The sequence below is a fragment of the Mastomys coucha genome, unplaced genomic scaffold (genome assembly GCF_008632895.1).
Source record: "Mastomys coucha isolate ucsf_1 unplaced genomic scaffold, UCSF_Mcou_1 pScaffold8, whole genome shotgun sequence".
NCBI lineage: Eukaryota > Metazoa > Chordata > Mammalia > Rodentia > Muridae > Mastomys > Mastomys coucha.
Window position 1 is genome coordinate 70,449,005 of NW_022196914.1, and position 21,082 is coordinate 70,470,086.

General features: G+C 39.3%; 1 long non-coding RNA gene across 1 annotated transcript in view; it reads left to right on the forward strand.

Moving 5' to 3' along the window:
* Window positions 1–13,040, forward strand: part of LOC116083584 — a 16,309-nt gene extending 3,269 nt beyond the window's left edge. Inside the window, exons 2-3 of the long non-coding RNA XR_004115781.1 lie at window positions 11,815–11,938; window positions 12,935–13,040. This is a non-coding gene — a long non-coding RNA (uncharacterized LOC116083584). The remainder of the gene's footprint in view (window positions 1–11,814; window positions 11,939–12,934) is intronic.
* Window positions 13,041–21,082: the final 8,042 nt, after the last annotated feature.

Here is a 21,082-nt window from a genome sequence, read left to right on the forward strand (position 1 = left end):
CTCCTCCTCCTCCTCCTCCTCCTCTTCTTCTCAACTTTGTGCCATTTTGTTTGGACATGATGCTTCAGTGGAATTTTTCCAGCTCCTTATTTATGGGTGGGTTAGCCAGGAAAGCCCAGAAGGTTCTGCAGTTGCTGCCACTCTGGAGCCACTGCTGAAATTGTCAGGGAAGTCAGACCGCTCTCTGTCCAGGTTCTTGATCTTATTAATAAAAGAACATACAGGCAGACAATTAGAACAGGAAGCAAAAAGTGTTAATTAGGAGAGGAAGTGAAAATATATGGTGTTGAAAGCAGGAGAACTCATGAGCCATGAACACTGGGCTGCTGGTTTATAGGTTAGGGAATGTCAATCAAGAGGTGTTTCTGGGGTTGGAGCCACTTTATTGTTTCTTCCTTGGATATAAATTAGGTCTTGAGGTTGTTCCAAGGTTGCTTCTGCCAAAAGCGTGCATAGGTAACACAGGTAGATTCTGAATTCAGAATCGTTCAACGGCTTCATTTTCTCTCATTTGACTTTCCCTTACCATTTGAGTACCATCAATAGACAGGCAACAGTGGCCATTTGTGGGGAGGGGATAAGGAATGTGCAAGCCTGGGATTTTATGCCTGGTAAAGAATTTCAAATCTTGGAGAGTATCTATGAGAACAGAATGCTTCCCTTTTGATTGGATGAAAGGGAGTGACTATTAGTCTCATTAAGAGGAAAACAGGGAGGGGTGGTTTAATAAGGAGTGTGGTTAATAAGGGCTGTGGTCAGTGCAGTGCCCATCTCAACCTCTCACCTACAAATCCTTTCTAAAAGTTAGCCCCGAAGCCTGTCTTACTTGCCAGACCTTTGTTGTACTTTATAAATACATATATTTAAAACTACTTTGAGTTATATTTTGATACAAACAGTCAAATGTGCTTTAAATGATTGGACTTGGGGTAGGTATGACTATTGGAGAAGGTGTGTCACTTTGAAATTTCAAGAGCACAAGCCAGGCTCTCCCTTCCTATTACGTGAGGATCCTGATGTGGAACTCTCAGGTACTTCTCCAGCACCATGTCTGCCTGTGTGACTCCATGCTCCCCACCATGAGTGAAACCCCTGAAATGGTGAGCAAGCTCCAATTAAATGTTTTCTTTTGTAAGAGTTGCCTTGGCTGTGGTGTCGCTTCACAGCACTGGAGCACTCATGAAGAGAGAGATTGACAGTAAACAGAGTGAAAAATGAGTTTTCTAGTGTGCTTGTCCTTGAACTCACAGAACGTCTGCCTCAGCCAAAGGATTCAAAAGCCTTATTTCTAATGAATAGGTAAGAACCAGGAGGCAATATAACATTCCTGAGGTTGCAGAACAAGTTAGAGAGACGTGACTAGAAAACCTAAGAGGTGTTGTATCGAAAGCTCCACTGAAGGCCATATGTGCCATATTAACACCCAGTGTTTACATCCTCCACATGCATGGTGATTCCAAATCCAAAAGGATACCATGAGAGCTTAGAAAGACTCAAATGTGCATACAGGTTGTACTAGTGGGTTTTGCTACAACCATTTTCTTTATGCTTAAACCAGAATTGGCAATCACAATTCAGATTTGACAATAAGAAAAAAATTAATAGATAATTGCTCGATTTCTATTTTCTTCACATCAGAAGGCCCCAGAGCAGAGCTGAACCTATGATTTACTCTTGGGCAAAGTGGGCGTCAGCCACCACATGGTTTTACAAAATTGTACATAATTCGCTATTGATATGAAACTCTGCAGAGGGAGATGGATTCTTTGTATGGGAGAATACATACCATCTTTGCACAGACTAGAACTCAAACTTGTGCTTCTCCTGTTGATGTGATTATGCCATTACACAGCATCCAGGGGAAAAGAAAATGGCTTACCATCCTGTAGAATATATTTAACTTGGTGCAACAAGGGCAGGGGCAGAGGCAGAGGCAGGGGTAGGGGTAGAGGTGGGGGTGGGGTATGTGTATGTGGACCTCAGCAGGTAAGAACTCTTGCAGTCAAACCTAAAAAATTGAGTTTGCTCTTCAACCCTCATACTGGGAGAAGAGGACTGACTTCTGTAAGTTGAGTTTTGATCTCTGTATGTGTACACACACACACACACACACACACACATTCATAAAGAGACATGCACACTAATGAATATATACATGTGCATGCACACAGGTGCACACACATGCATGCACACATGCTAAGGAAATAAATATAATTTAAAATAAAACATGTAATTGAGTATACACACACACGCACACATACACATACACACACATACACATAGACAGACACACACACATACACAAACACACACACATACACATAGACACACACACACACACACACACACACACACACACACACAATGTGAGGGCATGACTGAGTCTTTTTCAGTGAAAACAATCCTCATGATCACTTTATGTTTACCTTCCCTTTCAAGGTTTCCTAGCTTGACAATATTTATGTGCACCAGCTTACCTATGTGTGTGTGTACCTCATTGTGTGTGTGTGTGTGTGTGTGTGTGTGTGTAGCAGCTCTATTATTTTCAAATTATGTTATAGTAATTTTTACATGATTTTCACATTTCTTTTTCTAATTTTAAGTCTCTCAGACTCCCTGTCAAGATTTAAGGGTTAAGAAGTGCATTTAAGTGTTGCATTCAGATGATAGTGTATTTCCCCAGTCAGATTTGAAACAGAACGTCATCGTCATTCTTACTCTGCCCTCTGCTGGTGGAAATGGGACACACACGCTTTGTTTCAGACTTGTCCACACTATAGGAAATACTGATTAAAACCCCCTAACACATACTGAGCATCTCACTGGGCACCATGCTGGGCACTGTATCATCTCATTCTCCCAACATTGTTTTGCATAATTCTAAAAACATCACAGAGCCAAAATGCTATAATCTGGATCACAAAGTCAAGGTTCAAGTTCAATATTGTTCCTATCTAATGCATGCACTTATCTATGACACTCTGTCTCAGACTCAACATCTTCAACAAAGAAACCTGTTCAAGAGAACTCTGAACTGCGTTTCATAACCATGTTGAGTTGGGCGATGGTATGTCCAATGACCATGATCCTGAAAATACCACCTGCTCACCAAAGTCAAGTTTTATTGGTGGTGCATTTTTTTGCTTCCTGTCTTTTGTATGACTCACTATGATTTTTAAATATAATTTTCCTGGTGGAGAGGGGCTTGCAGTCTTCTGGCATCTCAATGAGATATCACTAGAGACTTCTTTCATTGTTTTCTGCAACTCACAGGAATTTGGTGCTAGTGCTACTGGCTAGGGGCCTTAGCATCCTTACAAAAGGAGTTATCATCAATAGAAGGGTTTGCATGGGAGGAATCAAATGGTGCTGGAGAGTTGTGAAGATGACAGATATGCTCTCAAATGCTTTAGAATCTCATGAAAAACAAATGGTTCAATTAAAAGAGTTCTACAGTGCTGGTGGGAAACCTTAACATAATGCTAACCTTAATAAAATGCCACTGAGTTTTTAAGCCCTTCTAGTGTTTTTGGAAGGCAGTTTTGTAGTCTGTACTGAGGAGGTAGTGGGAGAGAGAGGGGTGGGGAATGGAGAGAGGCAGGCAAAGCTTTGACTTTGAGAGATTCAGCACAGCAATACTGATGACTTAAAAGTTGGAAACAACCTAAGTACAAGAAGGTGATTACGTCAATAAATTACACTACCTAGATTTTAAAAGAATTACAATATTAGAGGCTGGAGGAATGGCTCAGGGGTTAAGAGCACTGGATGTTTTTCCAGAGGTCCTGAGTTCAATCCCTGGCAACGACATTGTGGTTCTCAACCATCTGTAATGGGATCCGATGCCCTCTTCTGGTATGTGTGAAGACAGTTACAGTGTACTCATATACATAAAATAAATACATAAATCTAAAATGGGGGGATCTTTTTAAGAAAAAAGAACTACACTATTTCCAGTAGAAATATTGCAGGCTGACTGTAGAGTTTACTGATGCTGAGCATAAACACAGTCCTGGGTTCTCTCTCCAAGTCACCAGTACCACCATCATCACCAAAACACTGAACCAGCCTCCCCCCCCCCAATACCACCACCCACAAAACATTAGTGTGGGAGATGACGAGAAAAATCATCACAATACAACAATGGGTGAATAAGAAATCTAAAACTAAAAATGAATACTTTCTGTCCTTTCTGTCTTTCTATGTGTGTAGTTGGATATACATTTCAACTGCATTATAAACACAGTGTTCCCTTGCTGCTACACTAGAAAATATTACAGACCTGTCCATGCCATTGTAGAGCTAAGTCTTGACTTAATTACTAAAACTGACCAGGAATGAATTATACTTAAATGTCTCTGGTACAGTTAGAAATCATCTAGCGATCACCTTTTCTTTTGAGCTGATTGTAGATTGTTTATCTTAACAACAAAAAGGTTGCAGTGGCCAACAGGAAAATGAATCTACCAACTATGGTTGGGAATGTGTCGTGGTTTGAAAATGCTTGGCCCAGAGAGTGGCACTGTTTGGAGGTGTGGCCTTGTTGGAGTGGGTACATCACTGTGGGTGTGGGATTTAAGACACCCATTCTAGCTGCCTGGAAGCGAGTCTTCCACTTGCAACCTTCAGATGAAGATGTAGAACTTTCAGCTCTGCCTGCACTATGCCTGTCTGGACGATGCCTTGCTCCAGCCTTGATGATAATGGACTGAACCCTTGAACCTATAAGCCAGCCCCAATTAAATGTTATCCTTTATAAGACTTGTCTTGGTCATGGTGTTTGTTCACAGCAGTAAAACCCTAAGACAGGATGTACCTCTAGTTTAATGCAGTCAAATCAGTCTTTCCCAGATTTTCTTCCTTTGCTTTATCAAGGGTCCAGTTCTACACATATCTGCACTACGTCATCTTAAGAGTGTTAAATAACCTTTCACTAATATGTCACAATACAGCTTGAGTATTCTTATTCAAAAATACTTGAGACTGGAAGTATGTTGGATATTTATTTATTTATTTTGATCAATAAGTTGCAAAAGTAATGTATTTATGTCAATCAAGCAGAAAAGTGACATACTTAGCTGTACTGACACAAACATTCAAATGACCATCTGTGTTTTCACAGTGGTTCGTAGATAAAGGTCACTTGTCCAGTTTTCCACTCATAGTATCTTGCTAACTCAAGAAGTTTCAGATGATGGACCATTTTGATATAGAAGTGCTCAATCTATATTTTAATTGTTACACTTTAAAACAAATAAGCCTATCAACTAAAACGTGTCTCAGGAATAAAAGGTAGATAACTCATAAATTTATGTCCAAAGTTAATAACGGTTGAAACCCACAAACCTTTGGCAGCTCACATTTTCTTTGGCTCAGGAATCTGGAGTGGCTTATCTGGGAAGCTCAGGTCCCTCCAGCCAGGGTGGCTGCCGATATGGCCGGACTGAGCAAGCCAAGTAGGCTCTGTTCCTGAGGGGCTCATGCTGGTTGACAGGAAGCCTTGGGACTCTTCAAAGGGCACAGGAGCTAATGTTCCTTAGTGGATGTCCTGAAGGGAGCAAACAAGGAGCTTCCTGTGACTTAGTCTATGAAGGCCACCAGTGCTCCACTTCCTCTTCCTTTGGTTGTAAGGGTGGTTGTGTAGCCTGCAGCCTGCAGTGAAGGGTATGTGGCTTCATCTTCACTTCTTAAAGACAAGAATGTTTGGAAAACAACTTAAGAATATATTTTGAAATTTCCTTAGTGATGTGATAATGACAACAAACATATTGTATATTAAAATCTAAGGTAAATTAAGTGACATTGTCCTTAACAGTTTAATTCTGGAGAAGCCATGAAACTGTGCAAAATAGCTTTCCAAATACCATTGCAGTCTTTCAACTATGGAATGTCTTTAAGTCTGAACTTCTTTTAGAGAAGTTAGGTTTTTAGCTTGAATTACTTAAAATTATTACAGTGTTTTCAAAATTACTACTGCGTATTGGACACAACATATATGGATAAAGTCAGCCAACATCTAGATTCTAGAAGTCTCTGGCTAGAAATGTCAAAATGCCTTATTTAGGGAAAAGAAAGGAAAGGGTGAGGGGGATGACAGACAATGCATATCCAATGTTTCCTGACGTCACACTCAAAGCCGCACTTTAACATTTGGACTTTATAAAGTAAAACAGCTTTCCCGTAAATACTGAAGAGGCATCCTCAGCTAAGACTGATAGTCCCAGTGTATTAGTTATTTTATGTTGCTGTGGTAAAATGCCATGACCAAAAGCAATGAAAAGAAATGAGGGTCAATTTTAGCTTAGGATTCCAGAGCATAGAGTCCATGACACAGGTTAAGGCATGACGGTAGGCGGGGAAACAAAGAAGGCAGGAGCTGGCTGATCACACTTTCATTCATGCACAGGAATCAGAATTAAAGAGAACTGGAAGTGGGGCAAGTCCATAAACTCTAAGGCCTGCACTCAGTAAGAGAATTTCTCCAAGGATATGCTTCCTCAAGGTTCCATTGCCCTCTCCAAACAGCGCCACCACCTGGGCACCAAGTGTACAACTATATGAGGCTCTGGGACCTATTCTCATTCAAACCACCACTCTCAAGCCCCTTGAGAGCACATTGTCCAACTTCTGGTGTCTCTGAGGCAAAGTGGTTTCTTCATTTCTTTTGGCTGTCAGAAGGCTCTGTATTACAACCATAGAAAAGTGGGTTCCAGGGCTCTGTTGTGGGAGTCTGGCTTGGGTTTCAGGCACTGAACCGTGTCATGTATTCACATCAGTTCACTCGGCTATTCCAACAACGCTGCAAACGAGAAATTACTGTCCACCCTTTTATTTTGTTCAGCAAAGACTCAGGATGTGATTCTAACAGTTTCCTTGACACTCACTTGTTGTGCAAACTGCTTTTCTGAGCGTCAGTGTGCCAGGAAGAGCTCTAAGCACTGGGGATTCATCTCCAAAAGCAGCCCAGTTCCCTGGCTTCAGAGTTATGTAAGAGAAGTGAGGCCTAAACACGGCTTGTTCAAAGTCTGCATCCTCAGCCACTGTATCCACGACTCCCAAACCTTTTATAAGAAGAAATATCTAAAATACATATTGGAATGGCATATTTACTACCTGGAGTTCTTATCATGGAAGACACAGGACTCTGCAATTTACCGAACTCTAGATGATTCTAAAATAAATGTTCTAAGGCCACACTGAGAGATCTTCCTTAGGTCCCTGTTCTCACTACCAACAGAGAAGAGCGATTGTCCTTGCTGTGCTAAATCAGGCTATGCCCTCAGTTCTTTTCTCCTTACACAACTGGCATAAGTCAATTTTCTGAAATCTAGGGTTTATATGCCCAAAGTTCACACTAATTAGGTGTCTTTTACCTAGATTTTCACGTTTCCCTCTTTATTTTGAAAATGGAGTACTTACTGAATAAAATGTAGATAATGGCATATAGATACTTTTGTTGCATCTAAATATATCCATATTTTAATTTAAAAATTATTTATTGTTATTTAATGTTTTATTTCTTGCTAGTACACATGGTGGGTGTAGAACATGCATGTGCTCTGGTATGCAAGTTGTTGCTCACTTTATGGAGTTTAGAGGACAACTTACAGACCTTCCTTCCACATTTACATAGGTTTCATGTCATCAGACTTGTGCTTTATTTAGTAAGCTGTCTCAAGCCTAGTGTCCTATACTTTAACAAGTATGTTTATAATGCTCACAATGAGAGAACACCCAGTCATATATTGCTTTGTACAGATAATGAGGAAAGAGGTAGGAGTCACTATCATAATAGATAATAGCCACGTATCATTGTACAATGAATGACTCTACAATGTTTCGGGTTTTAAATGGCAAGCTTTATTTCACAGTTTCTTTAGGCTAGGAATCTAGTGGTTACTTTGTTAAAGATTTCAGGCTTAAGGTCTCTTAACATGGATACAATCAGGATATGGACTGCATCTGCAGTTATCACAACAATTCTACTCTACTTGTAAACTCATCCCTTTGATGGTGGTCGTGTGTAAGAAGATTTCCTCCAGAGAACTCATGTCTCCTTGTATGCCTGGCCACTGGCTTCACTAGCATGAGTGGTGAGGAAAGAAGAGAGTACCTATGATGCATGCTGTTATATTGGCTTGATTTAATTATGAGAATGACATAATTTTCCCTCAACATATCATTTTTATTAATTATTTGGTAATTTCATACAATGCACCATGATCACACTTGCTTCTCACTCCTCCCAGGTCCACTCTCTCACCCTTGTGCCCCTCAAAAACCAAATCAAACCAAAACCACCAAGTCCAATTTGTGTTTCCCATATACTCATTACTTTCTATGTGATAAGTTCATTCTGCACTCAGCCATGACTATTTTAAGGTGTGTGGTATATGCGATGATAATGCCTTCAGCGATGTTTCCTATAAAATGTTGCATCCATTGTAAGACAAACGCAATTCAGATATGGACCTCAAACTACAGTAAAATATGTCAGAAGATTGTTTTAGATTATTAAGTAAATGTATGAGTTCTTACAAGTGGCAGAAGTCAGAAGTGAAATGCAGACAGTGTGTGACCTAAGAGGAAGGCTTTGTGGGTCCAAGTATGGTGCTGCCCTAGACTCTGACATCTCAGGACCAAAGACCTGGAGAGAGGCCTGTAGTGATGTGGAGTGTGTGAGCAATGGTGCAGAGATTCTATAGGAGAGAAGACTAGTCTCTGCTTGACAGGAAGCAGAGAGCTGGAGCACGCTATTCATTTCACAAGAAATTAAAATCCTCCTACAACTAATATTTATCTATTGATTTTTTGACTGTGTATGCACACAATAAATAAGAATTTTAAATGTTTTTAACTATGCTTTGCTGTTATATTTTTTGCAGCAATGTAAAACCAAGACCTGATAAGATTTTAAAACTACTTCTCATACTTAGAGACTCTAATATAGTTGATCCAAGTAGATAGAGGGAGTCGTTTAGAATAGTGCAGGTTGGGTCATTATTATCCCTACAGTGGCCATCCTGACCAATGGCTAAGCTTCCTACCTATGGAAGGAGACCGTAAGGATGACAAAGCATCAGCATATATGTCTGACACAAAAACAATTTCAAACTCTACTCACCACCAAGTAAGTTGAAAGAAATTATAGGCTCTGAGACCCCAGAAGAAATGACAGGAGACACCATTTAACTGTACTTGGTTTGAGCTGTCAGATCATGGAGTGACTTTGGGATGGTCATAATATTAAACAATTTACATTTTAAATCCAAAGTTAGCATCCTTTGGACTAAAATCATTTTATTTATAGCCTTGACCTGAAGATCAAATGGAAATGAGGGATCATGAATCTCAATGAATTGTTACCCTTTTTAATATCACAAAGTCCTTGGAAGAGTCTATTTCTAGCCCAAGAGGGCTAGAAAAAAAACCCCACCTAGACCTGTACTGTTTAAGTTGTATGATCTCTGCAGTACTTTCTTGTGCACTCAATTTGTCAGTCATATAAGAGAAACACTTCTGGTCCTTAGAGAAATGGAAATGTTCTTACAGAACATCAGTAATATTGGGAGAGTATACATGGAAATGTGCAAAAAAAAAAAAATGGAAAGATGCCTCAAGAGTGACTGTATTTGAAACCAGAGAGAAGAGCAGAAATATTGTAAATATCTTCTCCATATTTTATTCAGTTTTTTCATATACAAAAATCTTAACAGTATTTTAATTAAAACCATGTCAGTTCTGTGATTTGAATCCATGGCACCCAAATCTAAGGCATATTTTTAAAATGCATTTTTCCATCCTCTGAAATATTCATTCATTCATTCATTCAATGGTGTGTGTGTGTGTGTGTGTGTGTGTGTGTGTGTGTGAGAGAGAGAGAGAGAGAGAGAGAGAGAGAGAGAGAGAGAGAGAGAGAGAGAGTGATGTAGGATGTAAGTTATTTCGGAGGACAATGCTCAGGAACTGGTTCTTTCCTGATACCTTAGGGGGTCTAGTGATGGGACTAAGGTTATCATACCTGCCCATAAGTGCCTCTACCAATATCCTTTGAAAGACATATTTTTGACTTCTTGTTCATCTCTCATATTTTTATCACAATGAAATGACTCCAGGGTCTGGAGAGATGATGGCTCAGAGGTTAATATCATTGGCTGTCCTTTCAGAAGACCTACGTTCAATTCCCAGCACCCACATGGCAGGTTACAACTGTCTGTAACTCCAGTTCTGGGGGATCTGACACTCTTACACAGACATATGTGTGTGTATATATCTATATCTATCTATCTATCTATATATATATATATAGATATCTATATATCTATATATAGATATAGATATAGATATAGATGTGTGTGTGTATACATATATGTGTGTATCAATGCATATCAAATAAAAGTAAATAAATCATAAAAAAGAAAAGAAATACCCTCTCCCTTCTCACCTTCCAAGGCAAAATGGACTTTTCCATTTAGCTTGCCTTTTGTGGATGCCTTATTTTTTCTTGTCATGACTGTATCAATTGTATTAGTCTCCACAATTTCCACCGTTAACATTACTCTTTCCTCCAAAGTTTTCTTTTCACTGTCCTTTTAATTTTGGCTTGTTTCATTAGGTGACTCTTGTTGTTTGACTTTCTGTTCTATATATAGAGGCAAGGGCAAAAAGATGCTGAAGGATATGCTAATGATACTTGCTCTATAGTGCTTGAAAGGCCACGGGGACTGCATCGCACCTGGTGGAGTCCAGTGAGGTGGGGCTGGGGGCATAAAGCAGCAGCTGCCGACTCTTCAGAAACATGATTGGCCAGCCTCAGGTTTTAGGTTTGCCCTTCATCTGACTGATGAACCTACTTCCTGACTTCTAGTGAATTAGCTGTATATAGCATCATTGTGGAGATGAGCTATTTCTTTTCTGGGTTGGATTGTAAATTATTAAAAAAACTTGTAATTTTAATATCTAGAGTATAAAACCTCAAAAAGGGAAGCGGTAGTTTCACTGTTAATAGTGGTTAAAGTGTCTGTGTGCCAAATGCATTGGTGAAAGAAAAAGAGGCAAAGAAACGCAAATCAATTAGCTTGAAATAGTTGCATAGAAATTGTTTGTTATGCAGCAAGGAAGTGGAGGAGGCAGGAAGAGGAATGGGAGGGCAAGGCTTAGGTGGAAAAGATCACTGTTTTTATCTTTATTTAATTCTTTTATTGACCTTTTCTTTAGCATATAATGAAATATAAGACTTTCATTTGACAGTAAATCTCTTGTCTTATTTTCAATCAATTTGCCTCTCTTTTACTTTTCTTTCAAACCACCTGAAAAACAAAATGAAACAAAACAAACAAAAAACCCAAATGTGCTCATCAGCTTACCATCACCATGACAAAATGCCAGAGAAATACAAACTTTCAAGATTTGTTTGGGCTCCCAATTTCTACACTTTGGGCTATGGTTGCTTGGCACAAGAGCTTTGGGTCTGAAACAATGGAGCCTGAGGCAGTGGAAAGTAGCTCACCTTACAACAAAGGGAAGCAGAGACTGAGGAGAGGCTGGGATCCCCAAATCCCCTTCAAGGCCAGCATCACTTACATAACCCGTTTCTACTAGCCCTAACTCTATTCCCTCTTAACAGACTGACCAGCTGGGACCAAGCTACTGACATGTAGATTTCTCGGGGTCATTTAATATCCATTCCAAGTAGTATAGTGACTCTCTCAGTCCATCTACGTTCCCATCTTAAGCAGCCTGTCTCCCCCTACCTACCTTATCGTAACACTGCTCTTGTCATGTTGATTGGCTTTTTCTTTTTGTTAAAACCAGAACTTTAGTGTGTAGCATGGGACTTGCTATGTAGACCAGCCTAGCCTTAAACTCACAGAGATCTCCATGGCTCTGCCTCCAGAGCGCTGAGACTTAAGGTGTGCACACCATGCCTACCTGACTGGTAAGTTTGTTTTCACTTTTTATTAAATGAAAATGTAGATCACTCCCTTCACAAAGCTTTTACCTCTCCTGTTTATTTTTTTCTTTTTTGTATATTGTGTGTGTTTGTGTGTGGGAGGGGGCATGGGGTACATGCCATATCATGCAAATGAAAGTCAGAGGACAGCTGGTCCCAGTTGGTTCTCTCCTTTCTCACAGATTACAGGAGTTGAACTTAGATCATCAGGCTTAGTAGTGAAAATCTTTGACCATGGAGAAATTTTGACAATCCTCAAAACTTTCACATCTCTTGGTTTCTCTTGTACCACTCTACTTGAGTCCCCATCCATCTCTTTGGTCCTTTGTCTCAGCCTATTTTTCTGTTGCTAATGGGACAATACCAAAGACAGGGCTAGTTATAAGGAGGTGCATTTTAGTTTGCCATTGAGAACCCATGTCTGATGGTTGTTTATTGCCAGAGTCCCAGGATGACAAAAATCATCAAATGTCAAGAAGCAGGGAACTCATACATCTTTCATCTCTTTTCATAAAGCCACTAGTATTCGACCATGAGCTATACATTACTGCCTTTATTTAGCCATAGTCACCTCAAAATGTCCATCTCTAAAGATACTAGGTTAGGTTTCTATCCAGTTAGCATGTCACAATGAACATTGATTGGATTTCAGCATGAGTTTAGGAGGAGAAAGCTACATTCCAATCAGAGCACCATTCCCTTTCGAGTCTCCCTTTCTTAGTCACTGACAAGTATAGTGTACCTTATTTCCCAGGCAGCTCTTCTCGCATTTGAAACACTCCTGTTAATCTCATTATCTCCATTTGGAAAGCTTTGGTTATCATCATGAATACTGGAGTTTCTGTTTAACATCCCATTGACACTATCAAGTTAGATTATAATCTCTATTTAGGAGGATATTGCTTTGCAATATTAATACAGATTTTCTTCTAATACTTACATTATCTATATTTTTATAGCTATTGTCTTTCATTTAATCAGCAGAAGTCAGCTTTAAGAAGAAGTTGTCAGGAGCCATAATGGGAGAAGCTAATAACTAGCAGGTGATCATCCTGAAATGGCCTGCTTCGGATTATTATATAACCTATGACAGGTGAGCCCTTATTAAGTAAGTCTGTAAGGGATTCATTTTAGGAAAGATTCCTGATATTAATATGCTTTTCCTGTTATTATTGTACATATATAATAATCACTAAGTAATAGCACACCCCTTTTGGAGCAGATCTCTGCAGATCCATGAAGATGTACTGCCTTATAGTGATGCTATATAGACAAATAGATGACTTAAGACTATATTATGATCTTATAACAATTTCCAAAATTATATCTGTGATTATTAAGCTCTTTTATAACTGGAGTGCTATTAGGCCATTTTCTGATAGTCAAAACTGCAACGAGAACGCTGCCAGTCTCCCAAGTGTCAGCAGTTAATTGCTCTTAGATGGTAACCAGACTTTCTCCTACTCAGAACACATTCCAAAAAGTTGTAGAACAATTAACCAAAGGTCATAAAAAGGAAACTAACAATGTATTATAGGTATTAGGACAGATGATCAAATATCAACTGGGTTTATCTATACAAACTTCACTAATAACTTATGTATGGTTTTAAACCCTCAGTGAACCTGTGCAGCTGAGACAGGTGATGGATGTTTAGCTAGATAATTACTCCTAATGGGTATGCATGTAAACATTCTCTGTTGTAAACTTCTATTTCAATTTATGAATTGATTTTCTGTGTGAACTTTTGATGAACTTTTTAACATGTGATAATGTATTCTGAAAGATGCATAAGGGCTGAGGACAAAGAGAAGAGTCAGAACTGGGGCAAGAAGTGAGGAGAAGTTTTTAGACAGAACTCTTCTTAGATTAGAAGAAGAATGCAGAGTGAAATAACTTAGAAACTATAGGTAACATAAAATACTAAGAGAGCAATGTGCATAATGCAGAGGGAAATAGGAAAAAAGAAGATGCTGCAGAGAGCAGAAGGAGCAGGCAGGCTTCTCCTTACCATGGGACAGAACAGAAAAAAGCCTTAGAGGATCACAGAAGACAGGTCAGCTACAATAATGTAGTAACTTAGACGTAGATAAGTAAACATTTTATGATACAGCAACCCTAAATTTCTCTTAAGACAAAGTCTTACCCCAGAATCATAATACAAAGTCTTACCCTCTGCCTACGCTCTCCCCCCTCCCTCCACTGCCTCAAGAAGAACAGACAAGAAAGAAGAAACACTCCACGGTGGGGCTGGCCCCTGGCAAGGAGAACCTTAAAATGGAGGATAAAATTGCTTGAATAGAATTAATATACAGGTAAGACACTATAGCTCTTGGGGACTTAAGGAATAACAAATAGATGGGGGTTAGAGGTAGGAAATAAAAAGTAACCAATAGGTGTGGTAGTTTGAGTAGATATGGCCCCCAATAGACTCATGTGTTTGAGTGCTTGACCCATAGGAATTGGCACTATTGGGAGGTGTGGCCTTATTGAAAATGTGTCACTGTTGGAACAGACTTTGGGGCCTCATATATGTTCAAGCCATCTCCAGTGGGACAGTCTTTTGCTGCCTGCTGATCAAGATTTAGAATTCTTGACTCTCCCAGCACCATGTCTGGCTGCATGCTACCATGATTTTCACCCAGGACGCTAACCTAACCAAACCTCTGAAACTGTAAGCCAGTCCCAGTTAAATATTTTCCTTTGTAAGAATTATCTTGGTCATGGTGTTTAGTCACAGAAATATAAACCCTAACTAAGACAATAGGTTAGGGAGAAGAGATTAGAGTTTGTCTCTGTCAACTAAGGAGTCCTTGGATTACCTGCTTAAGGGGTAAGAAGTTAAAGTGGCAGAGCATCCTCCAGAAGAGCTCAAGGGCCAAAGTTCACTCATGGCATTTATTTAAGATGTCCTTTTCCAGTCCAATAGCAAACAAAGGAGAGAATGAGTGAGTACCTGTGTAGGGGATAAACTTATTCAATTTCACACCTTGTGTCTGTGTATGATTGAGAAAGTAACATGTAGCAATAACTTGATTTTCTAAAGCAAAGTCAAGACCAGGATGGCATTACTGGGCTTGAGGGTAAAGATGGATCACTGCTAAAACCAGTTGTATTCAGTTTAATAAAAGGTCAGAATGATCCAGAAACATGCAGTCCTTCTGGGTTCTTACTGTTATTAGAGTTTGTATCAGTTTTTTGGCACATAGGGAAGTAGAGCAGTGGTTCTCAACTTTCTTAATGCTGTGACCCTTTAATAAAGTTTCAAATGTTGTGGTGACACCCAACCATAAATTATTTTTGTCGTTACTTCATAAGTATAATTTTGCTACTGTGGTTAATCATAATGTAAACTCTCTGACATGTGGCCCCCGTGAAAGGGTCATTTGACCCCCAAAGGTGTTGCAACCTACAGGTGGAGAACCACTGGATTAGCGTCTAAAAGGAAATATTTTACAATATTTCAAAGGGAATCCTTGTAAATCCTCCTGACATGAGGTTTTCTGAAGTTCATTTAAATTTCTATTATGCATTTATATTAGGGAATATTAAGTTTACAAACTATGGTAAGATATTCATATTGAGCATATTCTTCGTACAATTGCATGAGCCCATTGAGGGACTGAATTCCACCATATATATTTTCATAAATGACAAAAAATTTACAGGGGAAGGAATCTTGTAAAATTTGATTGAATATATAGCTGCAAATCCCTCAATTTATTCTTATTATTCTTCCTTTTAATTTCTCCTATGCTACATGCCTTACCTACCTTTGTTTGTTACCTTTGTTTGTCCCTCCCACACTCAGTTCGGCACAGGATGTCAATTTGACCTTGTGGATCTTCCTGTGACCCATTCAAATGATTTTCAGTGCAGAAGCCCTGCAAATGGCCCTGAGAGGCCTGGTTGGAAGATCTATAGGACTAACTAACTCCAGCTGATGGCACACAATCCCTAAGCAATCTAGGCATCACTGATGCATTTGCTGGGCTATGGATAAAGTAGTACCAACAATTGTGTCATGCCCGAGGCTCACAATTAAGGAGCATTCTGAATGTCTGAAACGTTTTGGGATCAGATGATGTCCATTTACCGTTGCCCTTATGGAGATCGGATGATGTGTGCTTTACTCTTGTATCCCGTCCTAGCCAGTTTTTGGTAAACTTGATACAAACTAGAGTTACCCAGGAAAAAGAACCTGTTGAGAAATGCCTCCACCAGAACGTATGTATGCAAGTCTGCAGTGCGTTTTCTTGATTAATGAAAGGCCGACCTCACTGAGGCTCATGCCACACCTGGGCAAGATGGTCTGGAGCAGATGGTTGTAGAAGAAAGCAGGCTGAGCAAGCCATGAGAGCAAGCCGTGAGAGCAAGCCAGGAAGCAGCATCCCTTCCTGGCTTTGCCTGGTTCATTCCTTGAATTTCTGTCTTGATTACTGTTATGGTGGGCTCTAAGCTATAGACTGAAATAAATTTTTCCCTTACAAACTGCTTTTGGTCACGTTTTTTTTTGTACGGTAGGAGGAGCAAAATAGAATACATCCCATGCGCATGCCATCCTGTAGACTGTAGCAACAATTGTTAAAATTGTCACGAGATCTTCAGGCTTCTGGTATAGGAGCGCATGGTCTTCAGATAGCAGAGGTGAGTTTTTGCCTTGGCAGGTCTTTATCCTATTGTAGTATATAGTACATAGTACATGGTACATAGTATATAGTATATGGGCCGTGGAAACTCAAAAACAAATAAGTTGGAGAAAGTGTTATCTACCTTGAGTTATTATAATTATTAGAACTCACTCCTGTACTTAGGTCCATATTCATACATTGGATATGAATAGCCCTAAATAAATACATATTCATTCTTTTGCCCCCAGTTTAGATTCAGTGTTATATGTGGGACTTCTAATAAGGAGTATTAAATGTTATAAGAAGTAAAGACAGACACCCTAAACCAAACATAATACACTGTACATCAAAAGATAAAATTCATTAGACTAAGACAGAGAATTTCAGGAATATAGTCTCTTAGATATTTATTGTAATCTTCAAAAAAAATAAAACAAGATAAACTTGGAGAACAAAACCACTTTCCATACAGAATTCACACACAAACTAAATACCTAACAGAGCACATACCATTTGTACACAATTAAATTCAATAATAATAATAATAATAATAATAATAATAATAATAATTTCACAATGTGAATACGCTTTATAGCTTTAAACTCAGATAAGAGCTTCCGTGGACACAGGAAGAGTCACAATACTTGCTATGCAGCAGTAGTTTTCAACTAAACATCACAATCACGATAAGAAAGCATTAAATATTATCTCAAGAAGAGTTCCACAGTGCCATCCCCAAAAAGGAGCCCAAAGTACCCCGGCACAATGTAGAGTCTTTCTTTGTGCATTGTCCAATGCCATTAAACAAAACCCAGAGCTACAGAGAAATCTGAGTACAGATCTGCCTGGTGATGTTGGATTAGGCAATGTCTTGTGGTTGGGTTTACTGGCAAAAGTCTAAATTAACTGCTTAAAAGCAGTCCATGTTTTGTGGCTGAGCTGAGGCCACTCAGTTCAGGGGAATACAATGAATGATGGAGCAGCTTTCCTTCTCCGGGTAGATCGGAATACAGAGACCTAAGTTGGGCAATTTGTGGGTTTCAGTCTCCATAGTTTCTAATTCTCTTGCTTTTCCTTGCATTCACAGAGAACACCCTGGGGCCTTTTGCATTTGTGTGCTTGACACAGTCTTCTCACTATTCAGTTCTTCCTGGGATCATGCCTGACCCCTACATAGGAGCCAACCTTGACCCTTCTAGTTCTTATAAGCCTCACATTCTTTTTGCTCCGGTATCTGCCATAATCTATCATTTCGATCAGACTACCTCCTTTGGCCACAGCCCTTCCATGCTAGGTTGGTGCAATGGGGAACACATGACGATTAGCGACCACTTGACAACAAATGAAACATTTGACTGTACTCTTAAGCTATTATTCTGTGATCAGCTACCTGCTTCTGCTTTTATTTCCCTTTTAATTTGGCACTAAGTCTTTGCTATCTCTGTCTTTGAGCTATCATTTTCACTCCGCTTCTTCAGTGGATTTTGAGAGATGTATACAATTTACAGTCTGGCATGGTTACATTTGGGTCACATATTGCCCATATAACCCAACATCACTTAATATGATTGGCACTCTTCATATTTCAGTCTCTGGTCCGGTGCCATAGAGAGAACAGATGTTTACTGTGTAAGGGTAGAACGACACCTAGAACCAACTGCACTCCATTAATTTCAGTCACTCCTACTTCCTAAAGGAATAATGGCTTGCTAAGTACATGAAAAGATGAGGACAATATGAAAAAGGAGGCTTTACCTTAATAATGGACACAGCAAACTGGAGATAACAGTGGATATTCAGCTTAACTTTCATATCCAGAAATATATTTTACTTTTGATAGTCCAACTAATAGACTGGGCCACAACCTTGTGCTATTCCAGGACAGTAAGTACAGTTCAGAGCATTGTGTGTGTATGTGTGTGTGTGTGTGTGTTTGTATTAGCATTTCAAAATGGATTGAGGGTTTTTACTGGTTTTTCTTTCTTTTCTAACAGCAGTGTGGACAATTGAGAGTTGAAAGTGGGTATAACATTATCCACAAACTAAAAAGACATCAATAATGCTAAGAGATCCCACGGCTGACATTGTTGAGCTTGCAAACACCGAACAAAATGAAATATCAATAAGACATACATGCAGTACAAGAGTGGAGAGTCTCCAAAGACAGAACACATGATCAACTTTTCTGAGGAGAAAAGATGACTTCTGGATATGCATATTTTTCTTAGGTATCTAAATTAGCTGCTTAATACACTCTTGTAAGAATATTAGGGACAATTCTGAACTATAGAAGTGAATACTTTTATAAAACAAACTCACAGTCATTCTTTCTCAGACACAAACCCCACAATTCTAAAATGCAAAATGGACATGTGTTTTCAGATACTAAATGTTTGATTTATAAATGGAAAACAAAAAGGTATTTTTAAGTAGGCACAGAGGAGTTTCCCATGATGCCAGTAAAATGTTTACTGTATAAATTGCACTACTAGACAAATACTGCTACAAGAAATCATTTGAATAAGCACACGGCTATTAAAGCATCTCATACATTCCTCATAAGTCACTCACACACTAATTTATATACACTGAGTAAGTCATTAAATATTGCACTTATTGGCCCATGAACCCTCAATTCTGAGGAGTTGAAAAATAGAAAACAAATCTATTTTTAGAACATACTTCATGCAACATTTACGACATTTCAGTTCTACGAACACCATTAAGTAGTTGTACATTTGGACAGCCAATGGTATCACGTCACATCTGACATCAACAATATATTAACAGGAATTACAGGACAGTTCCCATTCATCACACTTTCTAGGGGGGATGAAAAATGCATGGAAATCATCACAGCAGACAACCCCTAGACTTTACTTTGACAAGGAATATGGACTCACTAGTAAGACACAGGTCATGCTCACATCCCTGATAAGCCAGGTAGACATGTGGCTCATATGTGTATGAGAACAGAGCTCATGAACCTAAGCAATCCTGAGCCACAAATGACAGGAATATGGTGATATTTCCACTACATGCACACACACACACACACACACACACACACACACACACAGACACACAAACACACACAAAAAAAAGCCACAGCAATTCTCAGTTGTCCACAAGGAAGCAAAAATGAACATGGGCAAATGAAATAGACAGGTAGTCCCAAGCCTCATTTTAGCAAGTAATGACCAATGGAAAGACCATCAGTCACAGTTGCTGAGGGGAACCGAATGGTTAGGCAATGTCGTTCTGTGGGGAGAGTGCTTTTAGAATATCCTTAATCATTTTTGAAAAGCTGGCAGTATAAAAGGACTGTGCAAAGATAAAGCCCAATACATCCTTAGCAGCTACATGATGCTCAGTGCTCCCGCCCCAGCTGCAGTTGTGAGATGCCTCATTTCTCCTACCTCCAATGTCTGCAAGATGCACTTTCTCTCCACCCTTTCTGTTTTAGAAGTCATGGCCGTGGACTAAGCAAATCCACATGAAGAATCCATTGCACTGAACTTTTAAGTGAGATGCTATTACTAATGGTGCACAGCCAAATGCCCCCTTTTCTCTGCACAGAAAAAGTACCAACCATGGGGATTTTTTCTCGTCATCAAAAAGGGTGTTTTTGTGAGTGTGTGTTGGGGTGGGGACAGGGATATGAGTGTGTCTCAACTGTAAATATGTCAGTAATCTGTAATGTCCTAATTAAACTCCAGGGTAAAAAAATAGGCTTATGTCTGCTCTGATTTCTAGAAAAAAAAATACATAAAATATAAAGGTCTCAGAAGCTTATTTGGATATTCAGGGGTTTAGCATACCAAAGGAGACATCTCCATTGTATTGGCAGACAACTAAAGTGCAGGTAGCATCCTCTAATCAGCAGAACTGTGGACACCAGTTCACTGCACCATTCAGAGTGTGCAGAAAGGCCTTTTGCATAGCCTCACGTAGCACACTGAGCGTGCACACAAAAGAGGATGCCAGGGTCTATCATGAAGACCAAAATCTAGATAAAGACAGTTCCCCACACTGATGGGCTAGCTTGCAAGCACATCACACCACAGAATAGCTGATTGAACATTTCCAAATTATGGTGAAGATTAGCAGCAAGCATTAACTTTGCAGTCTAGAGTAGTTTTGGTCACAACTTTAAGATCATTCATGTCCCTGTTTTTTCACATGTAGCTTGTAGCTTGACTTACTGAAGCTTGATAGAGTTTGGATACATTTTTAATACAGTCCCACAAGTGCCATACAATAACAACAAGAGCAACAAAACAAGACACTAAAGGGCATACTTAGCCATGTACTAAGATACACAGTGGATAAAGAGTGTTAATGAACCACTATGAACGTCAACACTCTGAAGTTAATGTCACTTAGTGGAAGTTCAGTTAATAGTGGAATGCATTTTACTTTAAAATTATTGTTGTCACAGATGTAATTGAAATTAGAAGCTTAAATTGGCTCCTGAAAAAAAATATAAATGTGCTGA